The sequence below is a fragment of the Salvelinus namaycush genome, chromosome 6 (assembly GCF_016432855.1).
Source record: "Salvelinus namaycush isolate Seneca chromosome 6, SaNama_1.0, whole genome shotgun sequence".
NCBI lineage: Eukaryota > Metazoa > Chordata > Actinopteri > Salmoniformes > Salmonidae > Salvelinus > Salvelinus namaycush.
In genome coordinates this window covers 4,524,063-4,539,066 of record NC_052312.1, presented here as the reverse complement: position 1 = coordinate 4,539,066, position 15,004 = coordinate 4,524,063, and positions in this window count along the sequence as shown.

Sequence of the window (15,004 nt, the reverse complement as noted above, 5' to 3'; positions counted from 1 at the left end):
CGGTTGGTCATGGGCCATCGATATATTTATATGTAAATATTCTTATTCCATCCCTTTACTTATATCTGTGTGTATTAGGTAGTTGTTGTGGAATTGTTAGATTAGTTGTTCGATATCGTTGCACTGTCGGAAATAGAAGCACAAGCATTTCACACACTCGCAATAACATCTGCTAACCATGTGTTTGTGAAAAATGAGATTTGATTTGATTTGAATATTTCACTCTGTATTAGTCATGTGTTTTTGGATATCCCACTGTCTCTGAGACACCCTTGGAGAGTGGGGTCACGGCCAGGATAGAAGGTCGTCCACAAACAGACAAGGACCCAGACCAGAGAGGAGGTCATCCACAACAGACTAGAACCCAGACCAGAGAGGAGGCCATCCACAACAGACTAGGACCCAGACCAGAGAGGAGGTAATCCACAACAGACTAGGACCCAGACCAGAGAGGAGGTAATCCACAACAGACTAGGACCCAGACCAGAGAGGAGGTAATCCACAACAGACTAGGACCCAGACCAGAGAGGAGAACATCCACAACAGACTAGGACCCAGACCAGAGAGGAGGTCATCCACAACATACTAGGACCCAGACCAGAGAGGAGGTCATCCACAACAGACTAGGACCCAGACCAGAGAGGAGAACATCCACAACAGACTAGGACCCAGACCAGAGAGGAGGCCATCCACAACAGACTAGGACCCAGACCAGACAAGAGGTCATCCACAACAGACTAGGACCCAGACCAGAGAGGAGGTCATCCACAACAGACTAGGACTCAGACCAGACAAGAGGTCTGTACAGTTTGTATCATTACTGAGTTGGTTCTTCATGATCAGGGGGAAACTCACCTGTTGTAAGATGGAGTCCTGAACAGCAGGATCACTGAGGTTCAGATTTTGATCCTTTGGGGTCATCTTCATTCTCACCACCTGTCTCTTCAGTTGGGGTTTCTCAGGGGTCTCCACAGCTGGGCCTACAAGAGAATACAATCCCACAATGACAGAAGTGAATCATGGGGCAACTTTAGAGTTCTCCTGTCATCATAGTATCTGGTAGATCAGGTGGAGAGTATTGTAACTTACCATAGCAGATGAAAGGAGTGGTGGTGTCACGGGGATGATTATAACATTTAGAATAAGAAGGATTAGAAGACATCATAGTGCAGTTGTAACTCGGATCTGTTCTTAGCCATCCTGGCCACCAGTTTCTGAATGAGGAGTCACTCTGGTCTGACCATCTCCAGGAGTCTTGAAACAGACCGATCCACACAGGAAGTCCCCTCAGTGATATCTTCTTCTCTATCTCTGTGTTCTCAGTCTGGTTCCTCACACTGACCAGGTCTGTGTGATGCTGTCTGCAGTAACTCTGAGCATCTATCCAGGTCTTGTTCTCCTGAATTAAGACGTATGTTAGGTTGGTGTCTTGTTTTCCTGCAAAAGTCAAATGTAATAATCAATACAAATATCCAGTGAAATATCATCTACTGATCATCTATAGTACATGTTGTCATTGATTTGATAACAGATCAATAACTGATTAACAACTTAAAGTTATCATGAGTCTATGTTTCAACTCAATGGCAGCTCCAGCACTTATAACAGGCTTCATCATTAGTATGTAAACACTCACCATCATAACAGATGAAGTGATGCTGGTCATCACAGGAGGTGTTGTTCCACAGACCAGCTGTACTCATTAAAGCACAGTTACCATTTTGGGGTGTCCCAGTGTCCCAGTTTCTGAACCCAGTCTCCCCCTTTCTGTAGAAATGTCTGTCTGCCAGAGACCAGTGCCACTTCATGGAGTCTCCCTTCTTCAGTCCAATCCATAACTGGTAATTATTACCATTGGCACTGGTAATCAGCCTGTTCAGGTCCTCCATGTCATCTACTGTAGCCAGGTCAGTGTATTGTGCTCTACAGTAACTCTGGGCATCAGTCCAGTTCATATTGTTGGTAATGAGGTGATACTGATGAAGACATGAGGAAGTTGTGTAGAACCCTGTGAACAGAATAATGATTAATGAGGGATATTTTCTCCAGCAACTTCTCAACCCCAACCACACTATCTATGGATCTGTTAAGATACAATACAGTACACCTTCGTGTGCAAACACACACACACCAACGACATCCATAAACACACACACACACCTGCAGACATGATCACACACACACCCAGCATACATGACTGCACATACACTGCGTGGGTATTCCCACTAGGCTACCTGCCACCCCAAAATATGTGAAAACACCTAACAGAAATTAGGGCTCACAAATATTACAATTTATTCAAAACTTTAGCAATATTTGATTTAACTTGTACAAAATAAATGATATATACATAAATACCTATACATAGAGATATAACTGATAAATTGCCATAAGTTGGTCATCAACATCATTTTGGGGACCAAATGGGCCCAATACGGACAGCAGATCCAAAGAGTGGGCTTATTTCAGGAACATTCAAGTCTGTCCTCACCAGATATGAGCTGCCAACACTGGGCAACACTGGGACACACTGGGCTAATGTCTTGGGGATAATATGGAGCTGATTAGCAAGGACGTATTGCTGGGACACACACACAGTAAACTGACCTGAGATTAGCAGGGTGAGATACAACAACGTTTCCATCACTGTGAAATTCAAAGGATATATGACTAAAATGAATGCACTTCAAGGTTGCAACACTTTACCAATGCAAACTGTCTTTCTCCTTCTTTATTGATATGATGTGACAGGACAGGTGAAGATAATGCTCCCCACATAGAGGGTTATCACCTGTTCAGAGACAGGAACAATCAGGGATTGTTAGGTTAGGTTTCTAAAATATTGGAAGTGGGTAGTGGTGAAAAACCTCAACATAACGTCTCCAGAGAGCCAACAAGGGTTAGAACACCTGGTTGATTATTCTACAATGGAAACTTCAAAACTGGTAATAAATAAAGTATCTAATAAATAATATAAACATTTATCTACAATAAAATATGTTAGAATTACAAAATGATTCCACAACCCAAAATGGCCTCACCTGTTGTTTGAAGAAATCTCTTACTCTCGCTCTGTCAATTCAATTCAATTCAATTCAAGGGGCTTTATTGGCATGGGAAACATGTGTTAACATTGCCAAAGCAAGTGAGGTAGATATTATACAAAAGTGAAATAAACAATACAAATTAACAGTAAACATTACACATACAGAAGTTTCAAAACAATAAAGACATTACAAATGTTATATTATATATATACAGTGTTGTAACAATGTACAAATGGTTAAAGCACACAAGTTAAAATAAATAAGCATAAATATGGGTTGTATTTACAATGGTGTTTGTTCTTCACTGGTTGCCCTTTTCTTGTGGCAACAGGTCACAAATCTTGCTGCTGTGATGGCACACTGTGGAATTTCTCCCAGTAGATATGGGAGTTTATCAAAATTGGATTTGTTTTCAAATTCTTTGTGGATCTGTGTAATCTGTGGGAAATATGTCTCTCTAATATGGTCATACATTGGGCAGGAGGTTAGGAAGTGCAGCTCAGTTTCCACCTCATTTTGTGGGCAGTGAGCACATAGCCTGTCTTCTCTTGAGAGCCATGTCTGCCTACGGCGGCCTTTCTCAATAGCAAGGCTATGCTCACTGAGTCTGTACATAGTCAAAGCTTTCCTTAAGTTTGGGTCAGTCACAGTGGTCAGGTATTCTGCCACTGTGTACTCTCTGTTTAGGGCCAAATAGCATTCTAGTTTGCTCTGTTTTTTTGTTAATTCTTTCCAATGTGTCAAGTAATTATCTTTTTGTTTTCTCATGATTTGGTTGGGTCTAATTGTGCTGTTGTCCTGGGGCTCTGTGGGGTGTGTTTGTGTTTGTGAACAGAGCCCTAGGACCAGCTTGCTTAGGGGACTCTTCTCCAGGTTCATCTCTCTGTAGGTGATGGCTTTGTTATGGAAGGTTTGGGAATCGCTTCCTTTTAGGTGGTTGTAGAATTTAACGGCTCTTTTCTGGATTTTGATAATTAGTGGGTATCGGCCTAATTCTGCTCTGCATGCATTATTTGGTGTTCTACGTTGTACACGGAGGATATTTTTGCAGAATTCTGCATGCAGAGTCTCAATTTGGTGTTTGTCCCATTTTGTGAAATCTTGGTTGGTGAGCGGACCCCAGACCTCACAACCATAAAGGGCAATGGGCTCTATGACTGATTCAAGTATTTTTAGCCAGATCCTAATTGGTATGTTGAGATTTATGTTCCTTTTGATGGCATAGAATGCCCTTCTTGCCTTGTCTCTCAGATCGTTCACAGCTTTGTGGAAGTTACCTGTGGCGCTGATGTTTAGGCCGAGGTATGTATAGTTTTTTGTGTGCTCTAGGGCAACAGTGTCTAGATGGAATTTGTGGTCCTGGCGACTGGACCTTTTTTGGAACACCATTATTTTGGTCTTACTGAGATTTACTGTCAGGGCCCAGGTCTGACAGAATCTGTGCAGAAGATCTAGGTGCTGCTGTAGGCCCTCCTTGGTTGGTGACAGAAGCACCAGATCATCAGCAAACAGTAGACATTTGACTTCAGAGTCTAGTAGGGTGAGGCCGGGTGCTGCAGACTGTTCTAGTGCCCGCGCCAATTCGTTGATATATATGTTGAAGAGGGTGGGGCTTAAGCTGCATCCCTGTCTCACCCCACGACCCTGTGTGAAGAAATGTGTGTGTTTTTTGCCAATTTTAACCGCACACTTGTTGTTTGTGTACATGGATTTTATAATGTCGTATGTTTTACCCCCAACACCACTTTCCATCAATTTGTATAGCAGACCCTCATGCCAAATTGAGTCGAAGGCTTTTTTGAAGTCAACAAAGCATGAGAAGACTTTGCCTTTGTTTTGGTTTGTTTGGTTGTCAATTAGGGTGTGTAGGGTGAATACATGGTCTGTTGTACGGTAATTTGGTAAAAAGCCAATTTGACATTTGCTCAGTACATTGTTTTCATTGAGGAAATGTACGAGTCTGCTGTTAATGATAATGCAGAGTATTTTCCCAAGGTTACTGTTGACGCATATTCCACGGTAGTTATTGGGGTCAAATTTGTCTCCACTTTTGTGGATTGGGGTGATCAGTCCTTGGTTCCAAATATTGGGGAAGATGCCAGAGCTAAGGACGATGTTAAAGAGTTTTAGTATAGCCAATTGGAATTTGTTGTCTGTATATTTGATCATTTCATTAAGGATACCATCAACACCACAGGCCTTTTTGGGTTGGAGGGTTTTTATTTTGTCCTGTAACTCGTTCAAGGTAATTGGAGAATCCAGTGGGTTCTGGTAGTCTTTAATAGTTGATTCTAGGATTTGTATTTGATCATGTATATGTTTTTGCTCTTTATTCTTTGTTATAGAGCCAAAAAGATTGGAGAAGTGGTTTACCCATACATCTCCATTTTGGATAGATAATTCTTCGTGTTGTTGTTTGTTTAGTGTTTTCCAATTTTCCCAGAAGTGGTTAGAGTCTATGGATTCTTCAATTACATTGAGCTGATTTCTGACGTGCTGTTCCTTCTTTTTCCGTAGTGTATTTCTGTATTGTTTTAGTGATTCACCATAGTGAAGGCGTAGACTCAGGTTTTCCGGGTCTCTATGTTTTTGGTTGGACAGGTTTCTCAATTTATTTCTTAGATTTTTGCATTCTTCATCAAACCATTTGTCATTGTTGTTCATTTTCTTTGGTTTTCTATTTGAGATTTTTAGATTTGACAGGGAAGCTGAGAGGTCAAATATACTGTTAAGATTTTCTACTGCCAAGTTTACACCTTCACTATTGCAGTGGAACGTTTTACCCAGGAAGTTGTCTAAAAGGGATTGAATTTGCTGTTGTCTAATTGTGTTTTGGTAGGTTTCCAAACTGCATTCCTTCCATCTATAGCATTTCTTAATGTTACTCAGTTCCTTTGGCTTTGATGCCTCATGATTGAGTATTGCTCTGTTCAAGTAGACTGTGATTTTGCTGTGGTCTGATAGGGGTGTCAGTGGGCTGACTGCGAACGCTCTGAGAGACTCTGGGTTGAGGTCAGTGATAAAGTAGTCTACAGTGCTACTGCCAAGAGATGAGCTATAGGTGAACCTACCATAGGAGTCCCCTCGAAGCCTACCATTGACTATGTACATACCCAGCGTGCGACAGAGCTGCAGGAGTTGTGACCCGTTTTTGTTGGTTATGTTGTCATAGTTGTGCCTAGGGGGGCATATGGGGCATATGTCTCTCTCTCTCTCTCTCTCTCTCTCTCTGTCTGTCTGTCTGTCTGTCTGTCTGTCTGTCTGTCTGTCTGTCTGTCTGTCTGTCTGTCTGTCTGTCTGTCTGTCTGTCTGTCTGTCTGTCTGTCTGTCTGTCTGTCTGTCTGTCTGTCTGTCTGTCTGTCTGTCTGTCTGTCTGTCTGTCTGTCTCTCTGTATCTTTCTCTCGCTATATTACTCTCTCTCTCTCTCTCTCTCTCTCTCTCTCTCTCTCTCTCTCTCTCTCTCTCTCTCTCTCTCTCTCTCTCTCTCTCTATATATATATATATATATATATATATATATATATATATATATATTACTCTCTCCCCTATCTGTCTCTCTGTCTCTCTGTCTCTCCTACTGTGTCTCTATCATCCCATGTTATCCCTATTTAAACCTTACACTGATCCTCATTTGCTTGAATTTGTTATTCATCTCAAATTAAAACAAAACTGTAGCGTGACATTCATCCCACTGGATAAGGGGTTGGACAGAACTAGAGAAGGAAACAGTTAGAGAGGCTATACAGAACATTTGCATGTGATGTTTCTCTTGATTCAAAGGAGATAACCCACTCCTCTAGTCTAGTCTATTACCCAGAAATTGCCTCATTGTACAGAAAAGGGTTGAGTGGTTTCTAGTAATGTTCAGGTGAGTGAGTGAGGCCTTATTTGACAGTGACACTCCCAGGTAAAGCCACTTCACTAGAAGAGGGCTGGAGGTACACCACAGAGACGGGCAGGAACCCAGTGGACCTGGTCTCAGCTCTCACTCTATGAAAATGTGTTTTTTTAAGACATATTTGTATTTTTCACCCTGTTTAAATGGCTGCAAGGCAAAGTGTTGAGTAGCCAGTGAAATCGTGCCCATTTCAAACGGCCTCCTACTCAAATCTTGCTCGTACAATATGAATATTATTATTCTTTTTGGATAGAAAACACTTTCTAGTTTCTAAAACAGTTGGAATTATTTCTCTGAGTGAAACAGAAGTCCTTCTGCAGCACTTTTCCTGACCAGGAAGTGAAATGTCAGAAATCGATGCTCTTTTCAACTTGATGCCTATACATGGTCTTGACACTTAGGAGTCTGCTGACACTCTATACGCCTTCCTATTGGTGTAAAGAGGATGTCAGAGAAGAAATTTTTGTGCTCATCTTGTTCTGTGGTGGAAAAAAACCTATTTCTTTGACGTGACCGTCCACTTCCGGTACTCTGAAGGAAGTGGGATTGACTTCTGTTTTGCCTTCGTAACGAACGGCTAACATCTCCGGCTCGATTTTTTTTGATACATGTGACCATATCATCGTAATGTATGTTTTTTCAATATAGTTTAATCAGATTATTGAAACTTTATTCGGGAGTTTTGCCGTGTTCCGTCCTCTGACTGTGTTTACGTTGGAGAAATTTATGCCACTCGGCTCGTGCCAATGCTAATTGAAGAGGGAAATTTGCCATTCTGAATCGAAACAACGACTCATCTGGACAGAGGACACCTTCTTCAACATTCTGATGAAAGATCAGCAAAAGTAAGACCCATTTTATGATGTTATTTCATATATCTGTCGTGCATGTGAACTGGCCGTGGGCGCCCAATTGTGTCTGTCTATTGTAGCTACGCTAATATAGCGATACATTTTGTTTTCGCTGTAAAACATTTAATAAATCGGAAATATTGTTTGGAATCACAAGATGCCTGTCTTTCAATTGCTGCAGACTATGTATTTTTCAGAAATGTTTTATGATGAGTAATTAGCTATTTGACGTTGGTGTCTGTAAATATTATGGCTGCTTTCGGTGCAATTTCAGATTGTAGCTGAAATGTAAACTATGGTTTATACATGAAATATGCAAATTTTTCGAACAAAACATATGCTATACAATAAATATGTTATCAGACTGTCATCTGATGAATTTGTTTCTTGGTTAGTGGCTATTTATATCTTTATTTGGTCGAATTTGTGATAGCACCTGATGGAGTAAGAAACTGATGGAGTTAGAAAAGTTGTGTCTTTTGCTAACGTGGTTAGCTAATAGATTTACATATTTTGTCTTCCCTGTAAAACATTTTAAAAATCGGACATGTTGGCTTGATTCACAAGATGTGCACCTTTCATCTGGTGTCTTGGACTTGTTAATGTGTGAAAGTTAAATATTTAAAAAAAATAGATTTTGAATTTCACGCCCTGCACTTTGAGCTGGATGTTGTCATAAGTGTACCGGTGTCGGGCTGCCCCCGTAAAAGGTTAAAAGACTGTCATCTGATGAAGTTGTTCAAAGGTTAGTGATTAATTTTATCTCTATTTGTGGGTTTTGTGAAAGCTATGTTAGCGGTGAAAAAATGGCGTTGTGTGTTTGGCTATTGTGGTGAGCTAATATAAATATATATTGTGTTTTCGCTGTAAAACACTTAAAAAATCGGAAATATTGGCTGGATTCACAAGATGTTTATCTTTCATTTGCTGTATTGGACTTGTGATTTCATGAAATTATATTATATGATATCCCTGTGGCGCTAGGCTAGGCTATGCTAGTCAGCTTTTTTGATGAGGATGATCACGGATCTGGGATGGGGGGTCCGTAGAGGTTTTAAGAACAATTTCTTATTTACAATGATGGTCTAGAACCAGGGAGTTAACTACCTTGTTCAGGGGCAGAACGACAGATTATGACCTTCTCAGCTCGGGGATTCAATCCACCAACCTTTTGGCTACTGGCCCAATGTTCTAACCATTAGGCTACCTGCAACCCCAAAATATGTGAAAACAGCTAACAGAAATTAAGGCTCATAAATATAAATATGTATTTATTAATTTAGCAATATTTGATTTAACTTGTACTAAATAAATGAATATCTATGCTTTCGAGATATAACTGATAAATTGCCATAAGGTGGTCATCAACATCATTTTGGGGACCAAATGGGACCAATACGGACAGCCGATCCAAATAGTGGGCTTATTTCAGGAACAGTGAAGGCTGTCCTCACCAGATATGAGCTGCCAGCACTGGGCCAATGTCTGGGGATAATATGAAGCCGATTAGCTGGGACACACACACAGTAAACTGACCTAAAATTAGCAGGGTGAGATACAACAATTTTTCCATCACTGTGAAATTCAAAGGATATATGATTAAAATGAATGCATTTCAGGTTTCAACACTTTACCAATGCAAACTGTCTTTCTCCTTCTTTACTGATATGATGTGACAGGACAGGTGAAGGTAATGCTCCCCACATAGAGGGTTATCACCTGTTCAGAGACAGGAACAATCAGGGATTGTTATGTTAGGTTTCTAAAGTATTGGTAGTGGTGAAAAGCCTCAACATAACATTTCCAGAGAGGCAACAAGGGTTAGAACACATTGGGTTTTTTTCTACACTGGAACCTTCAAATGGGGAATAAATAAAGTGTTAAATTAAAGTCAAGAAACAGGATCCCCTGAACAGGATTCCTATAGTCACACACTGACTGACTTTAAACACAATGAAAACACAATGAAAGGTTTTGAACATAAGACAGAGGATATACTTTTTCACAACACTGTATATTTACATAACTACAGATAACTCATTTACAGACGTGTGAAAATTATATATTGAGAACACACCCTGTAATAAAACAACCAAGTCAAGAATATTATCAAGAAAAACATCTCATGATAAAACACTATTAGTATTTATAATTAAACAATTTACTTAATAAAACACATTTAATTAGGTCGAGAAAATACATCCCAGTACAGATAATTAATCGAAATAAAAAAAGAGAAATATAAAGAGAACATTTTACATAATTAGATTTCTGTAGCGGGGTGCGTAATTGGCGGCAGAGAAGTCCGGCGCAGGAGAGCAGAACTGGGTAATAACAGGAGATTTATTAATTATTAATGTTTATAATTAAACAATTTACTTAATAAAACACATTTAATTAGGGTGAGAAAATACATCCCAGTACAGATAATTAATCTAAGTAAAAAAGAGTAATGTTTTAACATAATTAGAGTTCTCTCTTTGTCATCATCCTCTTCATCATCTTCTTCTCCTCCTCTTCTTTCTTGGGAGACCCCTCTTCCTCCTTGTGGAAGACCTTCCCATCAGGCTGCTTTTTCCACATCACTTTGGTGTCTGCAGGTAACCCCTGATCCTTCAGCTTGTTCTTTATCTGGAGAAACACAAAGACACACAGAGACCCACACTTTTATACCATCTATTGCATCTCATCTATACCGGTCGGTCATGGCCCATCCATATATTTATATGTACATATTCTTATTCCATCCCTTTACTTAGATTTGTGTGTATTAGGTAGTTGTTGTGGAATTGTTAGATTAGTTGTTAGATATCGTTGCACTGTCGGAACTAGAAGCACAAGCATTTCACACACTCGCAATAACAACTGCTAACCATGTGTATGTGAAAAATAAGATTTGATTTGATTTGAATATTTCACTCTGTATTAGTCATGTGTTTATGGATATCCCACTGTCTCTGAGACACCCTTGGAGAGTGGGGTCACGGCCAGGATAGAAGGTCGTCCACAAACAGACAAGGACCCAGACCAGAGAGGAGGTCATCATCAACAGACTAGAACCCAGACCAGAGAGGAGGACATCCACAACAGACTAGGACCCAGACCAGAGAGGAGGTCATCCATAACAGACTAGGACCCAGACCAGAGAGGAGGTCATCCACAACAGACTAGGACTCAGACCAGAGAGGAGGACATCCACAACAGACTAGGACCCAGACCAGAGAGGAGGACATCCACAACAGACTAGGACCCAGACCAGAGAGGAGGACATCCACAACAGACTAGGACTCAGACCAGAGAGGAGGTCATCCACAACAGACTAGGACCCAGACCAGAGAGGAGGACATCCACAACAGACTAGGACCCAGACCAGAGAGGAGGACATCCACAACAGACTAGGACCCAGACCAGAGAGGAGGTCATCCACAACAGACTAGGACCCAGACCAGAGAGGAGGACATCCACAACAGACTAGGACCCAGACCAGAGAGGAGGTCATCCTCAACAGACTAGGACCCAGACCAGAGAGGAGGTCATCCACAACAGACTAGGACCCAGACCAGAGAGGAGGACATCCACAACAGACTAGGACCCAGACCAGAGAGGAGGTCATCCACAACAGACTAGAACCCAGACCAGAGAGGAGGTCATCCACAACAGACTAGGACCCAGACCAGAGAGAAGGTCATCCACAACAGACTAGGACCCAGACCAGAGAGGAGGTCATCCTCAACAGACTAGGACCCAGACCAGAGAGAAGGTCATCCACAACAGACTAGGACCCAGACCAGAGAGTATGTCATCCACAACAGACTAGATCCCAGACCAGAGAGAAGGTCATCCACAACAGACTAGGACCCAGACCAGAGAGGAGGACATCCACAACAGACTAGGACCCAGACCAGAGAGTATGTCATCCACAACAGACTAGGACGCAGACCAGAGAGGAGGTCATCCACAACAGACTAGGACCCAGACGAGAGGAGGTCATCCACAACAGACTAGATCCCAGACCAGAGAGGAGGTCATCGACAACAGACTAGGACGCAGACCAGAGAGGAGGTCATCCACAACAGACTAGGACGCAGACCAGAGAGGAGGTCATCCACAACAGACTAGGACCCAGACGAGAGGAGGTCATCCACAACAGACTAGGACCAAGACCAGACAAGAGGTCATCCACAACAGACTAGGAACCAGACCAGAGAGGAGGACATCCACAACAGACTAGGACTCAGATGAGAGGAGGTCATCCACAACAGACTAGGACCCAGACTAGACAAGAGGTCATCCACAACAGACTAGGACCCAGACCAGATTGGAGGACATCCACAACAGACTAGGACTCAGACCAGAGAAGAGTTCTGTACAGTTGGTATCATTACTGAGTCGGTTCTTCATGAACAGGGTTAAACTCACCTCTTGTAAGATGGAGTCCTGAACAGCAGGATCACTGAGGTTCAGATTTTGATCCTTTGGGGTCACTTTCATTCTCACCACCTGTCTCTTCAGTTGGGGTTTCTCAGGGGTCTCCACAGCTGGGCCTACAAGAGAATACAATCCCACAACGACAGTAGTGAATCATGGGGCAACGTTAGAGTTCTCCTGTCATCATAGTATCAGGTAGATCAGGTGGAGAATATGGTAACTTACCATAGCAGATGAAAGGATTGGTGTAGTGACAGAGATGATTTGCCCAATTAGAATAAAGATCATAAGACACCAGCGTGCAGTTGTAGCTCTGATCTGTTGTAGGATTTCCTGGCCACCAGTTTCTGAATGAGGAGTCACTCTTGTCTGACCATCTCCAGGAGTCTTGAAACAGACCGATCCACACAGGAAGTCCCCTCAGCGATATCTTCTTCTTTATCTCTGTGTTCTCAGTCTGGTTCCTCACACTGACCAGGTCTGTGTGATACTGTCTGCAGTAACTCTGAGCATCTATCCAGGTCATGTTCTCCTGAATTAAGACGTATGTTAGGTTGGTGTCTTGTTTTCCTGCAAAAGTCAAATGTAATAATCAATACAAATATCCAGTGAAATATCATCTACTGATCATCTATAGTACATGTTGTCATTGATTTGATAACAGATCAATAACTGATTAACAACTTAAAGTTATCATGAGTCTATGTTTCAACTCAATGGCAGCTCCAGCACTTATAACAGGCTCCAGCATTAGTATGTAAACACTCACCATCATAACAGATGAAGTGATGCTGGTCATCACAGGAGGTGTTGTTCCACAGACCAGCTGTACTCATTAAAGCACAGTTACCATTTTGGGGCGTCCCAGTGTCCCAGTTTCTGAACTCAGTCTCCCCCTCTCTGTAGAAACGTCTGTCTGCCAGAGACCAGTGCCACTTCATGGAGTCTCCCTTCTTCAGTCCAATCCAGTACCAGTAATTATAACTACTGCCACTGGTAATCAGCCTGTTCAGGTCCTCCATGTCATCTACTGTAGCCAGATCAGTGTATTTCTCTCTGCAGTAACTCTGGGCATCAGTCCAGGTCATATAGGTGCTAATGAAGTGATACTGACGAAGACACGAGGAAGGTGTGTAGAACCCTGTGAACAGAAAAATGATTCATGAGGTACATTTTCTCCATCACCTTCTCAACCCCAACCATATTATCTATGGATCTGTTAACATACAGTACACACTGGTGTGCAAACACACACACACACACACACACACACACACACACACACACACACACACACACACACACACACACACACACACACACACACACACACACACACACACACACACACACACACAGCATACATGACCACACTTTTCCTGTGTGGGTGTTCATTGGTCCTTTGTTGGGTTGGTGAGGGATCTTTGAGGGGCGGTAGACTTCCTTGGGTGTACAATTTTAAAATAAATCATTATTTATTCTGCGGTTATTCTGCAGTTGTTCTATTGCTATTATTTCTGTCAGCAATGAAATGTACACTACATGTTAATAGTATCCTCTGATTATATTTATTATGTCTTTATCTATTATCTTCCAAAATGTAAGTCGGTTTTTCTAGATGTCCAATAACACATTCTGATTGAATGGCTTGTCCTGCACTTTGTAAAATCCCAGGGTGCATTGAGTGAATGTTGGAAAAAGATATTGATTCCTTTCTAAACATAAAAGTGTGAAAGCAAAGAGGACTCTGTTGAAGTGAACTAGCAAAGAGTTGAGTCGTCATTCAAAGCAAGAGGCAGAGTGAATACAAAGAGAACAGAGTCATGTTTCTCTTAATACCACAGTTCACTTTAAACAGGACTGAGATCAGTTACTTTAAACAGGACTGAGATCAGTTACTTTAAACAGGACTGAGATCAGTTATTTTAAACAGGACTGAGATCAGTTACTTTAAACAGGACTGAGATCAGTTACTTTAAACAGGACTGAGATCAGTTATTTTAAACAGGACTGAGATCAGTTACTTTAAACAGGACTGAGATCAGTTATTTTAAACAGGACTGAGATCAGTTATTTTAAACAGGACTGAGATCAGTTATTTTAAACAGGATCATATGTGAAAAATTAGGGCTCATACATGTTACTATTTATTAATGACTTTAGCAACATTGTATTTAACTTGTGCTAAATAAATGGTTTATACATAAATTCCTATATATAAGAGATATAACTGAAAAATTACTATAAGGTGGTCAATACACATGGTGACAATACATAAGATCATTTTGGTGACCAAATGGACCCAATACGGACAGCTGATCCAAAGAGTCAGGTTATTTCAGGAACAGTGAAGGCAGTCCTCAACAGATATGAGCTGTCCACACTGGGACACACTGAGCCACACTGGGCCACACTGGGACACACTGGGACACACTGGGACACACTGGGACACACTGGGACACACTGGGCCACACTGGGACACACTGGGACACACTGAGCCACACTGGGACACACTGGGACACACTGGGACAATGTCTTGGGGGTAATATGGAGCTGATTAGCAAGAACGCATCGGCCCAATGTGGGCATGTTTGCTGGTACACACACACAGTAAACTGACCTGAGATTAGCAGGGTGAGATACAACAACGTTTCCATCACTGTGAAATTCAAAGGATATATGATTAAAATGAATGCACTTCAAGGTTGCAACACTTTACCAATGCAAACTGTCTTTCTCCTTCTTTACTGATATGATGTGACAGGACAGGTGAAGATAA